Source organism: Cricetulus griseus, chromosome 2, assembly GCF_003668045.3.
Source record: "Cricetulus griseus strain 17A/GY chromosome 2, alternate assembly CriGri-PICRH-1.0, whole genome shotgun sequence".
In the NCBI taxonomy this organism is placed as follows: domain Eukaryota; kingdom Metazoa; phylum Chordata; class Mammalia; order Rodentia; family Cricetidae; genus Cricetulus; species Cricetulus griseus.
The window spans coordinates 31,753,861-31,776,882 of NC_048595.1; the positions used below are offsets into that span (position 1 = coordinate 31,753,861).

Consider the following 23,022-nt stretch of genomic DNA (forward strand, 5'->3'; position numbering starts at 1 on the left):
GCACACACACAATGTGGAGAAAAAGAAACTCTACACATGGTTAGTGGAAACATACATAAGTATAACTATGATGGGCTGTAAATAAGTATAGTCAAATGACATAACTTCCTTATTCTTCACTGATGAAAAATCCATTTTGTATAAATGCTGTATTTTCTTTATTCATTCCTCTCTTGACAAGACACCATTGCCAGTATCTTGAAATGTTTTCTGTACTTTTTCCTCTAAGTTTCAAGGTTTTAAGGCTTACATTAAGGTTTTTAATTAATTTGAAGTTGAGAAACATGGATCTAGTTTCATCCATGTGTGATTTTCAGACAGTCTCACTACTATGTCACCCTGGTTGACCTGAAAGTCTCATCATGCTAAGTGAATAAGTGAGATACAGAAATACACATATCACATGTTCTCTCTCATATACAGAATACCTAGAGTTTTAAGAAGTAAGACCTGAAAGGAGGAGGAGGACTGTTTGGACAGAGGGAGGAGACCATCACAAAGGGGGCAGGTATAATGGGGATGGAAATATCAAAGTACATAATACATACGTATGAAAAATGTCATAACCTATGTATTATTTCCTACAATGCATGTATGCTTTTTTAAAAAGTAGATTTAGCATACAAGACAGCTGTCCTAATTCTGGATATGCACTGGAAAGAAATATAATTAGTAAGCACAGAGACACTTCCGTATCTATGTTCACTGAGGCTCTATTCATAGTAGCAAACACAGAATCAGCCTAGGTGCCCATCAAATGAATGGGTTAAGAAAATACGTTATCTGTGCTTGCTAGTTTTTGTCAATTTTACATAAGCTAGAGTCACCTGGGTAAATGGAACTTCAACTGAGGAACTGGCTCTATCAGATTTTGTCTACAGGCAAGTCTGAGGGACATTTTCTTGATTAATGGTTAATGTGGAGGGCCCAGTCCACTATGAATGCTACCCTTGAGCAGGTGATTTTGAGTTGTGTAAGAAGGCAAGCTAGCCAGTAAGCAGAATTCCTCCATGGTCTCTCTGTTTCAGTTCTTTACCTTCAGGTTCTGTCCTTGATTCCTCAAAGATGGGGCTGTAACCTATAAGCTGAAATAAACCCTTTCCTCCCCTAAGTTGCTTTTGGTTAGTGTTTTATCACAGCAACAGAGAAACAAACTAGTAAAGTAGCTTATGTATCTATCCGTGTGTGTGTGTGTGTGTGTGTGTGTGTGTGTGTGTGTGTGTCAGAGAGAGAGAGAGAGAGAGAGAGAGAGAGAGAGAGAGAGAAAGAGAGGAGACTATAGATTGATAACTTTCAAGCAGTGAAAAAGAATGAAATCCTGTCATCTCCAGCAAGATAGATGAAACTAGAAGATAATTAGTGAAATAAGGCAGGCAGAGAAAGACAAGTACCACATGTTCTCTCCTGTGGGAGGTTAAAAAAAGTAAAAAAGGAGGGGGGCATTGTAGTGATATATTATTTATGATTTATTAAAGCTTGACTGAGGATTTAGAAAGCAAAGTCAGCCACAAGCCATAGAAGTCAAGCACACACCTTTAATCCCAGCAGCCGGAAGCTAGGAGGTAGGTGGTGATACACATCTTTAATCCTAGGACCCAGGATTAAGAAGTAGGTTCATCTGTGAGCCCAAGGCCACCAAGATCTACACAAGATTGATCCAGTCTTAAAGAGAAACATCTTACACAAAGATGATCTCAGCACCTGGGATTACAAGCTTTTAATCCCATCATTAGGGAGGTATATAAGACAGGAGCAAGGTCTCAGTATCAGGCATTCATTCTCCAGCCACATTGAGGATAGGAAGACATTCAGTCTCAGGCTTCTCCAGCCATGCTGAGGAGAGGCAGCATGATCAGCCCATTCAGTCTGAGGTAGTGGTAAGAGCTAGTGGCCTGCTACTTTGCTTTTCTGACTTTCAGTTTGAAGTCTGAACCCCAAGATCAGTCTCCGGTCATTTATGTTTTTGTGCTACAAAACATGGTAGTCTTGACTATAGAATAGTGATTTCTGGAGGGTGAGGAAGAAGATCAGCTAGACAAAGAGGGCTAGTAATATCACATTGAACACCATCAATGTGTAGAATCAATGCATGCTAATAAATAAGATAAAGCCAATTATTTTAATTTCAAAATAAATATATTCAAACCTTTCACTGAATTTAAAAGAATCTTGTGTTGATTTAATTTTTACCTCATCTTTCATTTCAACTATTTATTCATTCATTCATTCTAGAAATCAAACTCAGGGCTCAAACATACTAAGCAAGTTAGGCTATACAGTCCCTGTCTTGTTTTAAAATTAAGTAAATGAAATAAAGGTAGGAAAAAATAAAGATACATTTCAAAAATTCAACTAACAGTTCTCAAGAAGTCAATGTAACAACTAAGTATCAAAATCAACATAAAAACAACCCTACCCATTGGCTCAACAGTAGGATTTGCCCTGGGCTTAACATACTTGCTTTGTCATGGACTAAAACTGCTTTAAGTCAGCTGCAGGTGTGATGAAAATCTGGCATTCAGAGTTGGAGGATTTGGTGAATGTGTTCTTGAACAAGAAAGAAACAAGATAATTTATAACTATAGATATTTGTTTAGCAATAGTTTTCTATAGTAAGAGGACTCTGAGGTCATTAAATATTTACAGAATATACCCTGAGAGATTTCTACAAATGGATTTCATTACATAATCCTAACTGATAATGAAAATACTTTAGTAGAACTACAAACTCTTTTGAGATTTCTCAAAGAGCTTTATTCTTTGATGTGTTTGTGTGTGCTTAGGTGTGTGGTACATGCATGTGTGTGCACATGTGAATTAGGATGTGTGTACCGGTATGTGTACAGGCCAAAGGTAGATGTCAAAAATCTTACTTTATCACTTTCCACTTTACTTTTTCACACAGGGTCTCTCTCTGAACCTCAGGATCACTGGTTGGGCTATACTGGCTGACTGTCCTGTCTCTACCTCCCAGAACTGGTATTATAGGTGTGCACTACCATGTCCAACTTTTCCTATGGGTGCTGTGGATCTGAACTCAGGTCCTCATGATTAAACAGCAAGCATTTTACCTACTGAGCCATCTCCCTAGTCCCTGAAAAGGTTTTATTTTTAAAAGTAATTATAGGACTTCTAAGTTTATCCCATACTTCTCATATGGCCAAAGTCATAACTCATCAACTGACAGTGATATACAAAGGTAGTAAGTATTAACACCTTTTTTAAAGCACCACACAAACAACTCACATAAAAAAACCACATCTAGGGCTGGAGAGATGGCTCAGAAGTTAAGAGCACTGGCTGCTCTTCCAGAGGTCCTGAGTTCAATTCGCAGCAACCACATGGTGGCTCACAACCATCTGTTATGAGATCTGGTGCCCTCTTCTGGGGTGCAGATATACACGGAAGCAGAATGTTGTATACATAATAAATGAATAAAATCTTTTAAAAAAAACATCTATATATGAGATCATTCTTGTTCACAAAGTCAATGTGGGGACATATTCATAATCATGCCAAATAATGGCACTGTGTTTTCAATTAAGAAGCAATATTATATGGTAAGAATTTTTTACATTTGTCTGAATGTTATTGACCTGCACTTGGCATATTGTACCTGTAATGCCAGTACTGGGAAGGTGGAGAGGGGAGAATCCTTGCTTAAGAAGATGTAACAACTAAATGCACTGTAATCACTTGGATGTTATCTTGGAACAAAAAGAATGTGTTAGGAAAAACAAAGGAAGTGTAACTCAGGCCAGTCTAGACAAATCTGTTAATTTTGGGCTCAGTAAGAGATTGTCTCAAAAAATAAGGTGGAAGGCCAGCTGAAGAACACACACAAATTAATCTCTGGCCTATAAACATGCACACACCTTCTAATATATACACATGAACAGGTATATACATAAAAATATCTGCTAAAGTCACTATTAGTGTTGGTAAGTTCTTTAAGATTTTATTGCAGGTACTAGAGAGATGGTTTAGTGGTTAAGAATATTGTTTGCTTTTCCAGAGGACCAGAATTCAATTCCCAGCACCCATATGGCAGGTTAAAATGGTCGGCAACTCTAGTTCTAGGTAATCCAAAGCCTTCTGGCATCTGCCAGCATCAAACACACATGTGAATCACTCAGGCAAAAACCCATACACATAAAAATTATTTTCTTAAAAAAAGATCTTATTGTAAGCATCACTATTGCTCACTTTGCTGCAAATGAACAAAGATATTAAGGGATGGTGCAAGGTGACCCTGAAATTAAACTCTCCTTGCTTCCCTGGCTGCTGAAAAGGGCTCAAAAAGCCAGACTACTCTTAAAGAACATTAGCTGTTTCCAACACTCCATGGATACTTTGAAGAAAAAAAAAAAAAAAAAAAAAAAAAAAACTACCTAAAGACTGCAGCTGATTGCTCTGGCTCCTGAAGGTGCAGCCTTAGCCAGGACTATTTCAGTTTGTATCTGTCCTTTTGCTATTATAAGCCTCAGTGAACTCCAGATGACCCTGTAACCATTTCCAACAAAAGCAGAAGAGGGAGCATTTTTCTTGATGGGACTGCTGTGACAGGTGCTGAAAAGACAGTGTTGCAATTGGTGTACCCAAACCTTTATCTGAATGCCAGGTTTGCTATGATTGGTGCAAACACCAGTTCTCTGGTAGTATGAGCAAGGAGTTTGGTTACTTGGTAAATTGGCTGGGAGACAACTCCTCTGCCATTGCAAAAATTAGGTGCAATTATAAATTTCTTGGGTGGTCTTTTCTTGTCTACTTTTATTAGTGGGGACTGAGCTAGTAACGGAAAGAAAGAAGCAACAGAGAAAGTTCAACAGCAGTAACAGTAAGGCAGCAGAAAGGCAGCCACAGAGGCACCGTCAGGACTCTGAGAGGCAAAAGCAGGAGATCTGTATAGATAGGACCACAAGACTAGCTTCCAAGTGCAGTAGAAACAGCAATAGCAATAACAGCAGCAGAAAAGCAGTGGTAGTCACCTCCTGAACAGTAGCAACTGGGAAAGGGGTCATAGTAAAAAGAGGGAGCTGAAAATTCAAGAGGCCATCTAGGGCAGAAACCAGAATGGCATGGTAGAAATAGGACAGACTTGAGGCTGACAAACAAACAAACAAACAAACAAAGAAGGTTATAAGGAACCAGGGTAGAGAAGCTACAGATCCCCTAGTCACTTGAAGAGCTCTTGAACTGACAAGCCCTTAGGAACAAGCCAGAGGTCTCAGACACCCCAGGCCAGGATCTCTAACACTGATGGCTGCTAAGGGCTAAGGGCTCTCAACTTCCTAAGCCTACGCAGGAGCTGGAACACTATAGAGCTAAAGGGCTATGTTCCCGAAGGAAGCCTGCAGGAAAGTAATGACACTGGAAGGTAGTGTCTGCTGCTTCTCCACCTGTCTACTGTCATGTCCTCTGCTGCCAAATGCCAAGAGAAACCAAAGTTGCCAAAAACTAGCTCTCCAGCTTTGCTTTGCCTATCCACTATTTCTATCCTACTAGAGCAAAAGGACCCCAGTCAACAAACTGGTAACAAAGTCACCACAGGAAGAAAACATCTAATCTTCCTTTGTATCATCAGGAAAACAGTTTGAACATAACTGGTTGAGATGGGGAAGTGGATGCAGACTGGAGGCTGAAAGGGTACAGAAATGTTGGAATTTATTAAAACATGAGCACTGATTCTTTCAAAAGATGAATAAATCAAACATTTTCTCAAATTCAAAATCATCCTCAAGCTGAGTAAATGACTCAGTTGGTGCAGTGCTTATCATGAAGCAAGTTCTAATCCCCAGAACCCACATTTTTAAAAAAGCTAGACATGGTTAATGTGAACTTATAACCTCAGCACTGGAAGGCAAAGACAAGAAGATCCACAGGTTTGCCAGTCAGCTGACCACCCAGCCTAGCCTAACAGGTGAGCTCCCCACCACTGAAAGACCCTGTTTCAGAAATAAGGTAGACAGTATTTCTGCAGTTTTCCTCTGGCATGCATACATGCATACCACATGCATACCGCCCTGCAGGGGACCAACACACAAACACAGAGAATCTTGATTGATTCACTGAAGTATTTCATTCTTCTATTTAGATGTTAATCAATTTTCTATCATTCTAACAAAACCTTAGGCAACCTACTAATGAAGAGGAAAATACTTATTTTGGCTCAATTCTAGAGACTTCAACCCATATTCAATTGGCCCTGTCCATCTGGGCCTGTGGCAAGGCAGATCAGCATGGTGGCAGCACAAAGATGTCCACTTCATGGCAGGAAGCAGGAAAAAAGTGGAAGAACACACTGAGGTCCCATTATTCCTTTTGAATAGCCCAAAGACCTCCAATATGGCCTGTATTTTAAAGGTTCCAGCAGCTTCCAAAAGCAACAATCAGGGGACCAAGTCTTTTGGCAGGGGGCATTTAAGACCCAAACTAAAGCATCAGGATTCTAGCTTGCCTATACTGATTGATGGAATAATACATGTTCAATAAACATGCATGTGCTAATTCTCATAAATGGACTGATAAAGTCCTAAAATTATAGAACACTGCTGGGAGTAGTGGACATGGTAAATGGAAAAGGCAATGGGGTTAAGTCAGGCTAGCTTGTGTTTGAAACTGGGTTCTACCCATACATTTCTTGATTGTGGCTGAATATCTGAGTCTCTCTCTGGGTCTTTTTGTTGTTGTTTTTCAACAGCCAATCAAATACCTGATGACTCATTTATCAAATTTTGGGCCAAGAGTCAATAGAACCAGATTCTAGTTCTCATGCCCTTGCCAAGCTATTCTTTTCTTTGAACAACTGATTTAACAGTTCCAGAACATGAGTTAGAAGAGATCTTAGATATCAGCATCTCGATGTCCTTGCCTAAATCACAGATCCAGCAAATGGAAGACTAGGATTGAAGAGGGACTTTCTAACAAGCCATACAACAATTTCCAAATTGTTGAGTTTTTTTTTTTTTTTAATGGGTATATGGGGGCGGGCAGTGCACACCAGTACAGGAGTACAGGTGCCCTCAGAAGCCAGAGGCATTGAATCCTCCAGGAGCTGGAGTTATAGGAGACTGTTATCGATCCAATGTAGATTCTGGGAATTCAGGTCTTCTGTAAGAGCAATACACACTCTTAATCACTGAATCATCTCCCCAGAACCCAATTTCCAGATTGTTAAACTCTGCTTCTAAGTTCTCTTCCATCCTCTCCTCTGTGAGGCTGAAATGCTGGAAAGTATCTAGAAACCCCTTACTTTGTCTTGAAATCTACTAAAAATAGGGTAAGTTCTATTTCTGTTAAAAATCAGAAGGTACAGACAGAGCAAACAAAATTGTCAATATCAATTCTGTTAGCTAAGAGAAACTATGATTTTACACTACAAAGGATAAAAATTCCTTTCTTCATGTTGACCCACCAAACACTTTAAATATAGAGATCTCTTTTGAATAATATCTGACTCAATCATCTTCTCAATTAAATTGAATTATGAGCACCAATACAGAGAACTGGTAGGTTGAATAGTCAGTATTCTGAGAGAGCTTAACTCTATCATCTTGGTGTCCTGTACTTAAAGCACATGGCTTTTTTTTTTTTAAGTCAATGCTGTCTATTTAATATTTCTGTTTTGACCACGTTGGGTTTTCACACTGATAACTATTCTTTTTTTAACTTACTGTTGCTCCCTTGACATTCAAAACACCATTTCCTACCAATTTTGCTTATAAGCTTATTGACTACATGCATAGACTTTGGTCCCAGGTTGCCAAAGTTCAAATCTTAGTTTTATCATTAGCCAATCTTGTGACCTTGGGCAGATTATGTTCTATACAGCTGTTCAGTACTATATAGATGAGTGATGTTATATATGACCTGTTCCTCTTAATCCTTCCTCCAAGGCATTTCTTTGGCCTCCGTTATTCCATTCAAAGGGGTCTTTACCTCTTCCTATCTGAAGAGCTGTCTTTTCATTATCTCTTTCTCAGGGTTCATATGCTATGAAGCCTCATATGCTTTGGAGCCTCTCACTACTCCAAAGGTCCTCTTCCTTTTCTATCTTAGCACATTGCTGTTCTCACCTTGGTGTTCTCATTGCAATTTGAATGTTTTGCAACCAATGCAATTGTTGTGCTAGACTCAGAGTTTAGGTCATTTAAAACAACCTGTATTAGGCTACTTCAGACCTACAAAACCAGAAATTTATATGATTCAATTTAATTATATCTTTTTATACTTCTGCTATCCTCTTCCTGTGCTACACTCATAAAAAGGGTTGTATATTGTTGCTTAAAATACAAATGGTAAGATCAGATTTTTAAAATATAATGAATAGATACATATATTTACTATGCAGTTGAAATACAACTTAAGCTATAATATATATTATTTTCTGAAATTTATTCTTTTTTTTTTTGGTTTTTTGAGACAGGGTTTCTCTGTGGCTTTGGAGGCTGTCCTGGAACTAGCTCTTGTAGACCAGGCTGGTCTAGAACTCACAGAGATCCACCTGCCTCTGCCTCCTGAGTGCTGTGATTAAAGGCGTGCGCCCGGCTTCTGAAATTTATTCTATACTTAAATTTTTATGAGATTTCTCAAGTTCATTCATTTGAATTATATGTAATTATATTAGGTAAAGTGTCAACATTTTCATTCTTTTATTGAAAGATATTTGAGCTATTTTTTTGTTTGTTTTTTGAGACAAGATCTCTCTATGTAGCCCTGGTTGTCCTAGAGCTTGCTATTTAGAGTAGGCTGGTCTTGAACTCACAGAGATCCATCTGCCTCTGCCTCCCAAGTGCTGGGATTAAAGTTGTGCACCACCTTGCCTGGCTTATTTACACTCTATTTAATTTTGTTCTTCAGTCTGGATATTTTCTCCTGACTCATCTTCCAGTTCCTTACAACCCTCTCCAGTTGTATCTAATCAGTTATCAAACTTATCTTTTAAGGTTTTTAGTTACTGAATTTTTTTAGTTCCACATTTTTCTCCTGCCAGGTTGCCTCATCCAGCCTTAATATGAGGGGAGGTGCCTGATTTTTTTTTTTTTTTGGACAGGATTTCACTGAGAATTAGAAGTCTAAACTTCTAAATTATTTGTTCAAGAATGGATATATTGGCTCTTCTGTTTTCTATCATACTTAACAGGACACAATAGTTAAAGTAGTCTTATTTCCACCATGTTAGAATGCTCCAGAGAAAATGTTTATGTAAGTGTCTTAGGGTTTCTACTGCTGTAATAAAAGCAACTTGGGGAGGTTAGGGTTTATTTCATCCTACACTTCCTTATTACAGGCCAGTATCAAAGTAAGTCAGGGCTGGGACCTGAAGGCAGGAACTGACGGAGGCCATGGAGATATGATGCTTGTTGGCTTGCTCACTATGGTTTGCTTACCCTGTTCTCTTATACCACTCAGGACCACCTACCCAGGGGTGGCACTGCCCATAGTCAGTTGGGCCCTCCCACATCAATGCTCACAGGTCAATCTGGTGGGGGCATTTTCTCAACTGAGGTTCCCTCTTCCCAAATGACTTTCTCTAGGTTGTGTCAAGCTGACATAAAAGTAGCCAGAACAATAAGCATGGTACAAAGCAACTCTAATGAAACAGTCTAAGAAAGCACCAGAGAATGTGCTTATAATAAGCCAAGCAGCAAAAACCATTGTGGACAAAATGAAAATATGTGTATATGCTTTCATTTTTAAAAATGAATAAAGCCAGGCGGTGGTGGCACACGCCTTTAATCCCAGCACTCAGGAGGCAGAGGCAGGCAGATCTCTGTGAGTTAGAGACCAGCCTGGTCCACAAGAGCTAGTTCCAGGACAGCCTCCAAAGCCACAGAGAAACCCTGTCTCAAAAACAAACAAACAAACAAAAAGAATAATATTTATAAACAAACACAGAGGGTAAAAAATAATGCAGCAGCCTTTATAGCATCAAAAATTAAGAAAATTAATTCATGATGACTTCCACGAGAACCACCATGAGGCTCAATAGTACATACCAAATTTTTAGAAAGGTCAAAAGAGGCAATGAGTCTCTCTGGACAAAGTATAGAGTGTAGTAAGATTTGGTTTTGAGGAGTCATTCTGACACTTCCTAGTTGTTCAAAATTAGGCACATCATTTCCTCCATCTACACTCAGTGCTTTCTCAGAAAATGCTGTTAACAATGTCTGGCATCCCATTGACAGGATTAGTACACAATTCAAATGTAAAAAAGATGCATACAACATCCGTTAATATTCTGCAGCTATAATCATCTGTCCTTCCCCACCTTCTTCCTTCCTACCATGATCTACAGAACCCCTGTAACTCCTAGGCAGAACTGTACACTAACTGCTCAGAGGTAGATATTAATTTGCCAGAACTATTGTAACAAATGCTGAAAATAAGGTGGCTTACTGACTCAGGGAGATATGGCTGGCAGCTGTTTGTGAAGTACATATGGGTAGCTAAACATAGGCTAACTAACACTCAGAAGAAACAGCAGGACTGCACAAGAGTTTGAGTCCTGTGTATGCAGGTGTGCTTGGAAACCAAGCGAGCAGTTGCTTGTTAGGAAAATGTGGTGGGGGGCAGGCAAAGGGAGAAAAGTTCTCACCCAAACACCGAAGGGCACTGAAACCCAAGAGGAAAAGAAAATGTTTTAAGAAAGGGGATAATCATGAAAGTAAGATGCTGCCAAGGCTGGAATGTACTGCTTTTAATACCTTTGCCTACTTCAGCACCAAGGAGGAAACTGATGACCTTGAGTACAGCAGTTCCAGAGTCTCTGCCACTTAACTGTGGTGACTGGGATAAATTCCTAAACCTTTAAATCTGTTTCTTTTACTTTTGAAGTAAGAAGACTATTATCTTATGAATACATGAGAAATTGATATAAGCAGCAACAGCTAATATATACATGAATGTAATTTATGACAGTTATACAATGTACCAGACACGGTACCAAACACATACAGATTATGAAAAAAATTAAAACTTACAGAAATCTTGAAATGCTATAGCACCTAATAAGTACTCTAGTATCCTCATTTCCAGATAAGGAAACTGAACCTTACTAAGTTAAGGAATGGTGAAAACATAAAGGTGGAGGGCCTTCAAGATGGCTCAGCATGTAAAGGGGCTTGCTGGCAAACCTGATGACCTGAGTTCAAATCCCAGGACATCTGACCTTCAGGTGCGTACACACACACACACACACACACACACACACACACACACACACACCTAAAATAAAATGTAATAAAGAGGGTAAGAAAGTTTATATACTCACTACATACAACTTAAGTTTATATAATGGGTAAGCAATTTACAAGATTTATTTCATTGATAAGATTTGTGTGTGTGTGTGTGTAGTCAGAAGAGAGAAGAGAAAGAGGTTAAGGATTATAAAAGACAGGGCTCAGAGATTTAACTTAAACAGAAGATACAGGAAAACACAGATTTATAGTTTAAAGCAACTTTGTTAGAAGGATCTGAGACAAATACCCTTTTTAAGCAGTTGGCCATGGGTTGAGATTAAGAAGAATTAAGGAGATGGGAGCCTGAAAAGAGAGTATTTTTTACACATGACATCACAGATTATAAGACAAAGAAATAAGTATGTAGCAAAGGCCCAATGGCAACAATCCATGTAATAGTGTGGTTTGTCTCAGGTTCAGTAAAACTGATGAAGGCAATGGAAGAGGTTAATTTGCGTCAAAAAGGTTTATGACTTCAGTCAGACAGGGGCAAAAAAAAAAAAAATGGAGCATGGTACTAGAGGGTAATGGCAAGAGAGTGAATAAAAAGTATATGAAAGAAAACTGAACTGGAAAGGGAAGGGACTAAAAAGATCACGGAACAGATCTAGTGAGAATAACCAAAGGCCAGGTAAAGGAGAAATTCTACAGAAAGCAGCACACCTTCATTTATCATTTTAGAGGTGGGCCAGCTCTAGGTGATATGAGGTAACACAGGGAAATGGATTACGTATAGAGATAATCTCTTGAGTTGAAGAAGCCAGTGTTTAAGAGGAAAAATAATCTATATGAACACAGAAGTCAGTGGGAATGAGGAAAGAAACGGAGATGGTAAGAGACAGTGTGTGCCAGGGCCTGAAATGATAAAGATCTAACCAGGGCATTTTAACAAGAAAGAAAGGATATTCTCTGGAAATTGTGGTAACAGAAAAATTAGGTATCCTAAACTCTCCCACTGAGATGGTTGTAGGAAAAAGAGTTGTATTTAAAAGGGTTACAGAATAATTAATACCCCCACCAGGACTCCAGGGGTGCACACACACTACCATCAGTGAAATGGTCAACAATACAGGAAACATGAGTTTAGGAGAACATGTAAAAATGTTTGAGAAGAAGAGAATATGGCTTAGGAGAGAGAGGAAGAAGTAGTCAGGCCAGATGAGACTAAGAATACCAAAGATGACAAATGACTAAAAGGCTGGGAAACCAAGAGTGGCTGGATTGATCCGACCATGAAGTTATCAGAGCAATTAACTCTAGAAAGTCCCTGATAGCTAGAGTTAGCACTAAAGCTTTGACCAAGGTATCAATTACAGAGGAGGAAAGAGGGACCAAACACTTCAGTGCCTTAAGTGACCAATGACTGACAAGAACTTTACACAAACTCTTTTAGTTCAACCTTAGTTACACCTTCCCTCATTTTATAAAGAAGCTGAGTATATAAGTAACTGAGAACGTGCCTCTATGCAGAATTTAATGGAAAGATTCTATACTTAGGAACACTGGGAGATCTGAGCTTTGTTTTAACTCTAAATCAGTACAATGGGAAAGAGAATCTTGCCAATAAAGTTCAGAGTTTGACTGAGCCTATCTACCAAACAGGGTCACTACAAGGATTAAACGACAGCTCCAAAACAAAACCATTAGTTACTTTGTTAACCTGGAATTGGCCTACATAAGAACTTATTTTCAAATGTGGAATTTATTTACTTCAAACAAAAACCTAAACTTCTGAATTAATGTCTATACATGAACACATAGTAAACTGAGGTAGGTAGAGAGTATGTACAACCTATTGCTCACTAATATATCTAGAAGCAATTCCAAACTTGATAGTGTCAGGGCTTTCATAGAACAATCCAAGTCCATCGCTATAGTCACATATCTCATTATGACTTAGATATCATACTCAAATTTGTGTCAAAGCTAATAATTTTAAACAAAATACTCTGTATTTGAAATACTTGGTAGCTAGACATAATTATTATTTAATCTACTGAAATTTGATCTCCAGGGCCCAAAGAAAATTTATTTTGAATGTGAAGACTAAACTTGTTTCCAAATGTTTCCAAAAAATGACTGCTCTCTCCTCTGAACTGCTACACTACTTTATCCCCCTAAGGTAAAAGAAATTGTATTCTAATAATTCCAATAAGTATGGATGAAGAAAGCTTTATTTCTGCATGCAGAACATAAGCCCACTAAAAGTAGGAATAAGAAAATTAACATTTACTTCACATCTATGAAGAGCCAAATGATTTTCTAGGGACGATTTTTTATGTAAACATTGTAAAACTCTATAAAATAAGAATTTATTTGTTTATTTTTTATAGCTCAGGGTATTTGCAGTCATAAGGCTAGAAACAGCCTAGATAGGAATCCTGGTTTTTCTAAATCCAAAGCCTGGGCTTTTTCTACTAAACTGTCCCTAAACCATGAGTAAATCTCACTGCTTTATCTAATTGTTTCCTATTCACCAATCATCTGAGAAAAACCCTTTGTCATTATATATGGGAAAAAAGGATTTAATACAGGGTATCTGCCCTTACTTTCTAGACTCAAAAAAGGCTTCTTGGTGCAAACAATAATTGATGTGAGTCCTGAATAAAAATGAAGAGATCAGAACCTTGTCTATAAGAAGGAAAAAGTAAAAAACCATTACTTATCCACTCCTGTGTTAAAAAAAAAAAAAAAAAACTCCTCCTTTGAGGTTTGTGCCATCTGGCTATACCACTTTCTGCCCGACTGCCTCGTGTGTCATCTACTGCCTCAATTATTCCTTTATCTTTATTGCACCTGGGTCACAATTTTCCTCTTTTCCCCATCCCATCATCCTAAATCACTCTGCTATCCACACATGATGCATTCAATATATACTAGCCTCACAGCTCCTTGTCATACTCCACTGACCTTCACTTCTGTTGTATTTTAGTTATACAACCCCCCGACACCTAGTTGTCACCTAGAGTAGCTTCATATTCCATATCAGACAACTCTATTATGAATAATAAACCAATATTTCACTTTCTGACCACAACCTCTTTTCTTCCACATTATATTTGTTCCCTGATCTAACTCAAGAAATTGCTAAATCTAAAAACAAATAAAATTAAAGTTAAAAATTCTCCATATTTATATATGGTCCACCATGACCCTGCTTCTGCCTGGCAGAAGCCTTCTAATTTAGTATGTTTTATCTTAACTTTTACTGGCAGTCACAAAATGCTGTGGCTTTTGTGTGGGTCACTCCTTTTCTCACACTTTTCCTGTACTTATGCATATTCTACTCCTCTTGGCCTCCTTATCATGGAGCCTGGGCTCATCCCTCCCCAGGCCTTTCCTCAATGCCTGGCTAGTCCAAGATCCCTCCCTTTCAGGCAACCAAAGCATTCTCTTCATAGTTAACTGAGATAACCTATGTAAGCACCACACTGACCTGGCTCCACAATGATTAGAAATGTCTCTTATCTCTGGGTAGCCTGCTTAGCACCACACGTAACACAATGCCTGACACATGGTAGTATATAAGTATAAAGGCTAGAATACAGCAAGTTTAAACTTCATTGTAATGATCACATCAGTGTTTTCTGATCTATGCAGTCCTGTACAGAATGGTGCTACACACATTTTTTTTAACCAGTTTACAGAAAAGTGAAACAGCATTTGTTTAAACATGCCAGAAATTAATATCTGACACATACATGGGGCTGGAGAGATGGCACTGTGGTTAAGATCATGTACCTCTCTTCCAGAGGACCAAGCTCAGCTCCTAGCACTCACCTGTCAGTCAGCTGACAACTGCCTGCAACTCCAGCAGTAGGGCACTGATACCTCTAGTTTCTATGCTCGAACACACACACACACACACACACACACACACACACACACACACACACAGTTAGAAATAAATGTTTTTAAAATTTTTGACATCTCTGCTACAAACTTTAAAACCACTAACCAATTCAAGAAACAAGGACAAGAGAACAAAGATAGACAGTTCTGACTGCTGGCAGTGTTTGCCTCAGTGCTCCCTTAGAGCTTGAACAAGGTCCCAGACACAAGAGTTTAGCATTTTATCTACAAGGCCATCACTTCTCTAATGGGCTTAAGAAATTACTCATTTGCAGGGCTGCTTAGGCAAGGGTTTAAGAAATTGATAAAAGATCCTTTCAAAGTATTTCAACCCTATGTGCCACCAAGGCTAAGTGACTTTTAAAAAAGGAATGTTTTAAAATGAGCAACAAAAAGTGCTGTTTTTCATAGCAAGTTGAGGCCTTCTGTTGGCAGAAAAAAAAAAGCACACAGTTCATTGTAATAAGGCAGTCCTCTCTCCAAGCAAATATTAAATTGCAGTTTGGCACCAAACTAGGTCTCGGGCCTTTTTAGGGCAAAAATAACATGCTTTTTATTTGCATGATATATTACACTGTAAAATCTCTTGATATACATTAGCTCACTTGATGAAGTGTTCACAGACATTTTTTAAAGGAAGAGAAACCACAAAACAGGATGAGAATCTCTTTTAGCTTGGGTGAACACATGCTACTAGACAGCTTTCCCTCACCCCCACCCCCTTAAGTTCAACACAGCTCAGAAATGAGGAAGGGAGAGTACTTTGTATTTAAGAAGGTCAGTCCGTGAGGGTCAAAAGAGCTTCCTTCAGAAATGATCGAGTTTGTTCTCTCTACTCACAGTAAGCTCTTCTCTGAGGGCGATATGGGCGAACTAGATCTCATCAAAGGAGCATATCAAAGACCCGAGCAAATGAAACGACTAAAAGAATTGGGAGTTAACCAAAACAAGACTGGGCGGGGGGGGGGGGGGCACTGGATTACTATCTTCACTCTTAACAGCTGCCCATAGGGGAAACGAAGCAGAAAGACGGGACACAGCTGCTTCTTTCCGCTTACAACCAAACCCATTCCGGAGCAGACTAAGTTACCTTGGAACGGTATTAGGACAGAGAGCCGTCTAATGGGTTCGCCAAATTATTGAGTGTTATTTGGGATTTTTAAAGATACTTCCGTTCCGAATAGGCGGAGAGTGGAAGAACCTGGATGACTGTTCTCTTCGCATTCGGGATGCTGAGGGGCTCACCCATCTGCCTGGGAACCCCTTTTCCTGCTGTGCTCCCTGGCTGTCCGCCGTTCCCCGCCTGACGTTCGAAACCTGCTGTAGCTGCCAGGTGCTGGCCAGGATCCCGGCACAGGCAGGTGGCACATTGAGTTCTCTCAGCCCCGAGACGCAGGCAGACAGCTAGCTCCAAACCCTCTCTCTGCACCCTCGACCCTCGGTCCTCCGCTGCCGGGACCCGGGCGATTCTCTCCCCGCGACGCGTCCCGCCAGCCTCCGCTCCGCACGGGGCCCGACCCAGGCTCCCGGTTCCGCCCCAGCCCCGCTGTCCCCTCAGAAGGGGCCCTGTGCCAGCACTCGCGCGCCGCGCCCCCAGCCGACCCCGGCGCGTCAGGCCGATGCCGGACACTGGGCCCGAGCGGATGTCGCGCAGGCCGCCGGGGCTCGGGCCGGGTTGACACAGCCGCCCGAGGGCCGCGGGGTCACCGGGCGGGAGCTCACTCTGGCCAGTCGCCGTAGGCGGCTCCTCAGGGCACACGGGCTCTGCCGGCGGCGGCTGCGAGGCTCTTACCTGAGGGCGACAGCGGCGCGGGGCGCGGGGGCGCGGGCGGCTCACTCCCTTCCAGCCGCCATGTTTCCGCCGTGCAGGGAGCGAGCGAGGACGCCGGCAGGGGCGGGCGGCGGCTCAGGAGAGCGGCGCGGATGAGGCGGCGGCCGCGGCGAGCGGCGGGCGGCGGGCGGGGGGGCTCCACCGAGGCGGCGGCGGCCGAGGGGCGGGGCGAGAGCCGCGCAGCCCCGCCCGCCAGCGACTCCTGCCGCGAGGTGGCGCGCGCCGGGGCCGTTGGGCTCGCGCGCGCCGGGCGGCGGGAAGGAGCGACCCCGCTCGCGCCTCGCGCCTCCCCGCCTCGCGCTCGCTGGCCCTTGGCGCCCGGACCCATTGTACTGCTTCGGTCTCCCAGACGAGCGTCGTCCTCTGGGGACCCGGGTTCGAATCCCGTCGGCCCTCAGCCGCCACCCGGCCGCTGGCCGACGGTGGAGTGTAACCTTATCAAGAGTTCCTTCGTACCGTCTCCCAGTGCACCTGCGGGAAAAGGTTGGCGTGAGGAGAAAATGAGTGTGCCCCAGAGGGTGCAACAGCGCTAACGAAAGCAGACCTTCTCTTTTGCGCTGGAATGGGCTTTGAACCATGGTGTGCCAGGCATGGTGACCCGGGTCAGTCTTTGGGTGATACCCTGCACCCCCACCACCACCACCACCACCATTGCGATTCATGGACTTGATGTTTTAGCTGCGCGGAAACTGTAGTTCAAAGAGGCGAAGTTACTCATCCAAGGTCGCACAGCTTCAAAGATTGTGCTGCTGCCTGAGGGCCAGGGCTAGCGGGTATGCTGTCAACTTGAAACAAATCTAGACATATCTCGGTAGAGGGAATCTGTGGGCGTTTTCTTGATTAATGATTGATGTGGGAGGTGCCGCCCTTGGACAGTGGTCCTAGGTGGTATAAGACAAGCAGGCTAAGAGTGCCATGGCAAGCAAGCCAGTAAAGCAGTGTTCCTCCATGAGGCCTGCTTCAGTTCCTGTCTCCAGGTCACTGCCCTGACTTCCCTTCATGATGGACAGTGCTGTGGAAGTGGAAGCCAAATAAGCCCGCCCCCGCCCCCTCCCCCGAGCTGTTTTTGGTCCTGGTCTTTATCACAGCGATGGAAATAAAACTAGAACTGGAGGGTTCCAAGAAAGCGGCCCTTGAGCCCAAACTCGTTTAAGCTGTCCCCTAAAGAAGCTGCAAGGGAATGCATCTCAGGGAAAGGGATGGCTGAGGGCAAAAGTGTCAAGATGTGGCAGGGATGGCTCACAGGGGTATGAGAGGCTCCAGGAATCTGAGGTGATGCTAACTTTAATAAATTAGAGAGGGAAGGGAAGCCTAAACATAGGAGTTCCTTGCACATCTGGATTAGAGCTTCGAATTGATTTTTTTTTTTTTAAGTCCATGGTTATAAGGATTCAGGCATTATGCTGGCCTGCCCCTGTCACCTGGCAGAATGCACTGAGGCAGTACACTGGTCAGCCCAGGGTTCCATGGACGTGCACAGGACCCTTTAAGAGAAAGATCCCGCCCACTTAACAGTCTTTTTGCCTGCTCATTTCTTTCTGCTTTCTTCTCTTTCCCACTCTCCTCTCTTTCCTGCTGTTCCTCTGAGGCAGACTGGACTTTTCCTGTCTCCCTCTTCTCTTCTCTCCTGTCCTCCCTCCCTCCCTCCCTCTCTCTCTCTCTCTCTCTCTCTCTCTCTCTCTCTCTCTCTCTCTCCCCCTCCCTCCCTCCCTCCCTCTCTCCCTCCCCCCTCTCTCTCTCTCTGTGTGTGTGTCTCTTTACCTCTTTTCTCTTCCCTTCCCCCTTCCATCTTTGTTCCCGGTTGGCCAACACCTATCCCTCTCTTCACTCCCTTTTCCAATAAACTCCATGTGGGTTTGTTGAAGTTTAGTGGTTTGTGTTTCATTGCCCGAAGTAGCTGCAGCAAAAGAACAGCAATGGTAATGTGTAATCTTGAGACTCAGGGTGTCCCTGAGATCCTTTCAGGGGTCAGTGAACTGAGGTGTCTTTTTCCTAATAATGCTTTCTTGGGAGCACAGCATGTGCCTACATACAGATCTCCAGGAAAACCAGAAATGTAAACCAGGTAGGCAGCATCCCTCTGTGGCCTCTGCATCAGTTCCTGTCTCCAGGTTTCTGCCTCACTTGAGTTCTTTACCTAACTTCCCTCAGTAATGGGCTTGTTACCTTGAAGTATAAGCAAAATAAAACCCTTTCCTCCCCCAGTTGCTTCTGGAAATCACTTTTCATCACAGCAATAGAAACCTTAACTAAGGCATAAGTAATCCAAGTTTGCCAGGATCTCATTGAATAGCCTCTGAACAAGGGTCTCAGGAGCTATGTATATGAGGTGAAGTATTGAGGCTAGCCAGGGTGGCAGTTGAGTAGAGTGGTTGGAGCTAACCTTACCATCCCTGGCTTCTTTTTCCTTCTCTTTCAAATGTGGTGGCAATCCCAAAACTTGAGAGCTTGAGGCAGAAAATCACCTGTTCAAATTCAGCCTGGCTACATAGTAAGACCCTGCCTTGAAAGCAAAACAATAAAACAAAGAGCAGAGAGCGCTTTAGAATGCGGGATTATTAGATGCCTTTCTCATAGTGTTGTTGAAAGGAATAACTCAAGGCATTTGATGTTTATCATTGACCCTCTGCTCAGACTTGCTTGTTCTAGGCTCCACTTTTAGTATACAGTTCTGAACGGAGCCCTTCAGATTCATGGGTTAAGAAGTAAAGCGGTGACTTCATCTTTGTTTACCACTTCAAGTAATGGCACCATCATGCTGCCAGTCATCTAGGGGTAGAACTATGGTCATTGTGTTAGTCTGTTTTCTGGCACTGTGACAGAGTACCTGAGAGAAGTCAGAGGAACAAAGGTTTATTGGGGCTTGCAATTTCAGAGGTTTCCATGCACTGTTACTTTACCTGGTTGCTGTATGTTAAATTCATGTATGTGTTTATATACGTGTGTGTTATATGCATGTATGTGTTTATATGTATGTGTACATGCCTGTGTGTGCACTTATAGAGGCCAGAGGTTGAGATCCAGTGTCTTTTTCTGTTGCTTTCTATCTTATTATTGAACCTAGAGCTCGCTGATTAGCTAGGCTGGCTTGCCTGTCTTCACCCACAAGGTGTTGGGGATAGAGATGTGTGCCATTGTGCCAAGCTTTTACATGGGTGCCTCATGCTTTGCAAGCACTTTGCCCACTAAGCCATCTCCCTAGTCACTACCCATTTGCTTTTATGTGTGTGGTAAAGAAGCAATAAGAGAGCTCACTTTTATAGCGAAACCCTCATCCCCAGACCCATTAACTTTTGAATCTATTCATTGACTTATCCATTCATGAGGTTAGATCTTTCATGATCTAATCACCTCCCAAAGTCCCACCTCTGAACATTGCTTCATTGAGGACCAAGCCTTCCACATGTTAACTTTTAGGAGGCATTTAAGATCCAAACCATAATGGTGGTTTTGAAATGACTTCCTATCCTTATCCAGGTCCAATAAAGTAACTATAGGGGTTGTAACCCAACTCCAGGCTGTGTTCTCTCCAACTTGCCTCCCACAGCTGCCAGATTCTGGCAGCATGTCTCCTAGTTCATAAAACTTAATAAGACCTCATTAGCAATGGGACACAATCCAAACTTCTCAGCCTGGAATTCAAAGCTCTCCTTGGTATAACCATAGGCTTCCCTTCTAAATGTATTACCCACTATCCTTCTCTCCTCCTCTTTGATTGACTTGTTTTCTAATTTGTCCCTTGTCTCGTCTAGGCTTCCCCATATACTCTCCATCTTAGAATGCCTTTCTCTCCATCTCTGTGTGTCTGAGTCTTCCCTGGCTCTTAAACCCCCGATTTAAAACTGCCTTCACACTGTCCTCCATGATCTTGAGTGTCAAAGCATTTCCAGTGTTTACTATGAGCCAGGGACTCATTAGGTGCTTCACATGTTCTGTCTTCACCCATTCATGGGGTACTGACCTTTCACAACAAACCTGTGCACTAAGCAGGGTTGTGATTTATATTTTATAGTTAAGAAAATTGAAGCACGGGGCTGGAGAGATGACTCAGAGGTTAAGAGCACTGACTGCTCTTCCAGAGGTCCAGAGTTCAATTCCCAGCAACCACATGGTAGCTCACAACCATCCGTTATGAGATCTGGTTCCCTCTTCTGGTGTGCAGATATACATGGAAGCAGAATGTTGTATACATAATAAATAAAATCTTTTTTTCTTTTTTGCTTTTATTAGTTCAAATTAGGAACAAGCTTGCTTCAGATGTCAATCTCTTCTCCCTCTCCCTCCCCTCCCCCCTAACATCCCACCTGCCCCTAGCCATCCCCCCTCTACTCCCCAGGCAGGGTAAGGCCCTCAAAAGGGGCTCCCCAAAGTCTACCACATCATCCTGGGCCAGGCCTAGGCCCTTCTCCATGTGTCCAGGTCAAGAAAGCATCCCTTCACATGGGATGGGCTCTCAAAATCCGTTCTTTTTTTTTTTAAAGACCTTACATATTTAATACAGTGCGTTACCCCTATACAAATGGAAAAAAATTAAGTTAAAAATTTCTAGACCAATATGGCTGTTAATTTTTGTACAATGCCAACTCAACACAGTAAACTGGGATTTTTTTTTCCAAAGTTGACAGCACAGCTAAAGTTTCCAAAAATTCAAATTATATATGTGTATATATATTTACATTTATATAAAAAGACCAATAATGGCAGTATGTTATGTATCAATAGCAGCAACAGCTTTTCCAGGTTCTGCAGTCATTTGAACAAAATTGTAGAGACATCCAGCACTCTCCATTTAAAAAAAAAAAAAGGTAAAAAACAAAATCCCAGAAAAACAGCACAGTTCTGTTACTCTTGTGGTGCCTGGCATCATTTTTTTTTTAAATTAGCTTCTCAATCATCATCTGGAAGGAAACCATTCAGAGCATCATTAAAAACAGCTCTGATAAAGCATGGTCACTACTATGTATCATAAAGCAGGTCCACATATGAATGAGTACATATCATGTTTGTCTTTTGTGATTGGGTTACCTCGCTCAGAATGGTTTCTTCGAGTTCCATCCATTTTCCTGCAAATTTCAAGATTCCATTTTTTTTTTCTGCTGAGTAGTACTCCATTGTGTAAATGTACCACATTTTCTCTATCCATTCTTCAGTTGAGGGGCATCTAGGCTGCTTCCAGTTTCTGGCTATTACAAATAATGCTGCTATGAACATGGTTGAACAGATGTCCTTGTTGTATGAATGTGCTTCTTTTGGGTATATGCCTAGGAGTGGAATTGCTGGATCTTGTGGTAGACTGATTCCCATTTTCTTGAGGAGTCGCCATACTGATTTCCAAAGTGGCTGTACAAGTTGGCACTCCCACCAGCAGTGGAGGAGTGTTCCTCTTTCTCCGCATCCTCTCCAGCATAAACTGTCATTGGTATTTTTGATTTTAGCCATTCGGACAGGAGTAAGGTGGTACCTCAGAGTTGTTTTGATTGGCATTTCCCTGATGGCTAAGGATGTTGAACATTTTCTTATGTGTCTTTCAGCCATTTTAGATTCTTGTATTGAGAATTGTCTATTTAGTTCTGTACCCCATTTTTTAATTGGATTGTTTGGTGTTTTGGAGAATAGCTTCTTGAGTTCTTTGTATATTTTGGAGCTCAGCCTTCTGTCAGATATAGGGTTGGTGAATATCTTTTCCCAGTCTGTGGACTGCTGTTTTGTCTTATTTACTGTGTCCTTTGCCTTACAGAAGCTTCTCAGCTTCAGGAGGTCCCATTTATTAATTGTTGATCTCAGTATCTGTGCTACTGGTGTTATGTTCAGGAATCGGTCTACTGTACCGATTAATTCAAGGGTATTTCCTACTTTATCTTCTAGTAGGTTTAGTGTGGCTGGGTTTATGTTGAGGTCTTTGATCCATTTTGACTTAAGTTTTGTGCAGGGCGAAAGGCTTGGGTCTATCTGTAGTCTTCTACATGTTTGCATCCAGTTATGTCAGCACCATTTGTTGAAGATGTTCTCTTTGTTCCAGCGTATGTATTTGGATTGTTTGTCAAAAATCAGGTGTTTGGGTTAATTTCAGGGTTTTCAACTCTATTCCATTTGTCTACC

General features: G+C 41.7%; 1 protein-coding gene across 7 annotated transcripts in view; it reads right to left on the reverse strand.

The window, feature by feature from the left end:
* Window positions 1-17,053, reverse strand: part of Scmh1 (Scm polycomb group protein homolog 1) — a 155,055-nt gene extending 138,002 nt beyond the window's left edge. For 6 of the 7 annotated variants that reach the window (XM_027399136.2, XM_035439656.1, XM_027399131.2 and 3 more), the window contains exon 1: window positions 16,885-17,053. The gene's annotated coding sequence lies outside the window, so the exon portion shown is untranslated. Of the gene's footprint in view, window positions 1-15,932; window positions 15,952-16,884 lie in introns of those variants that run through there. The other variant, XM_035439655.1, reaches the window with a different exon arrangement.
* Window positions 17,054-23,022: the final 5,969 nt, after the last annotated feature.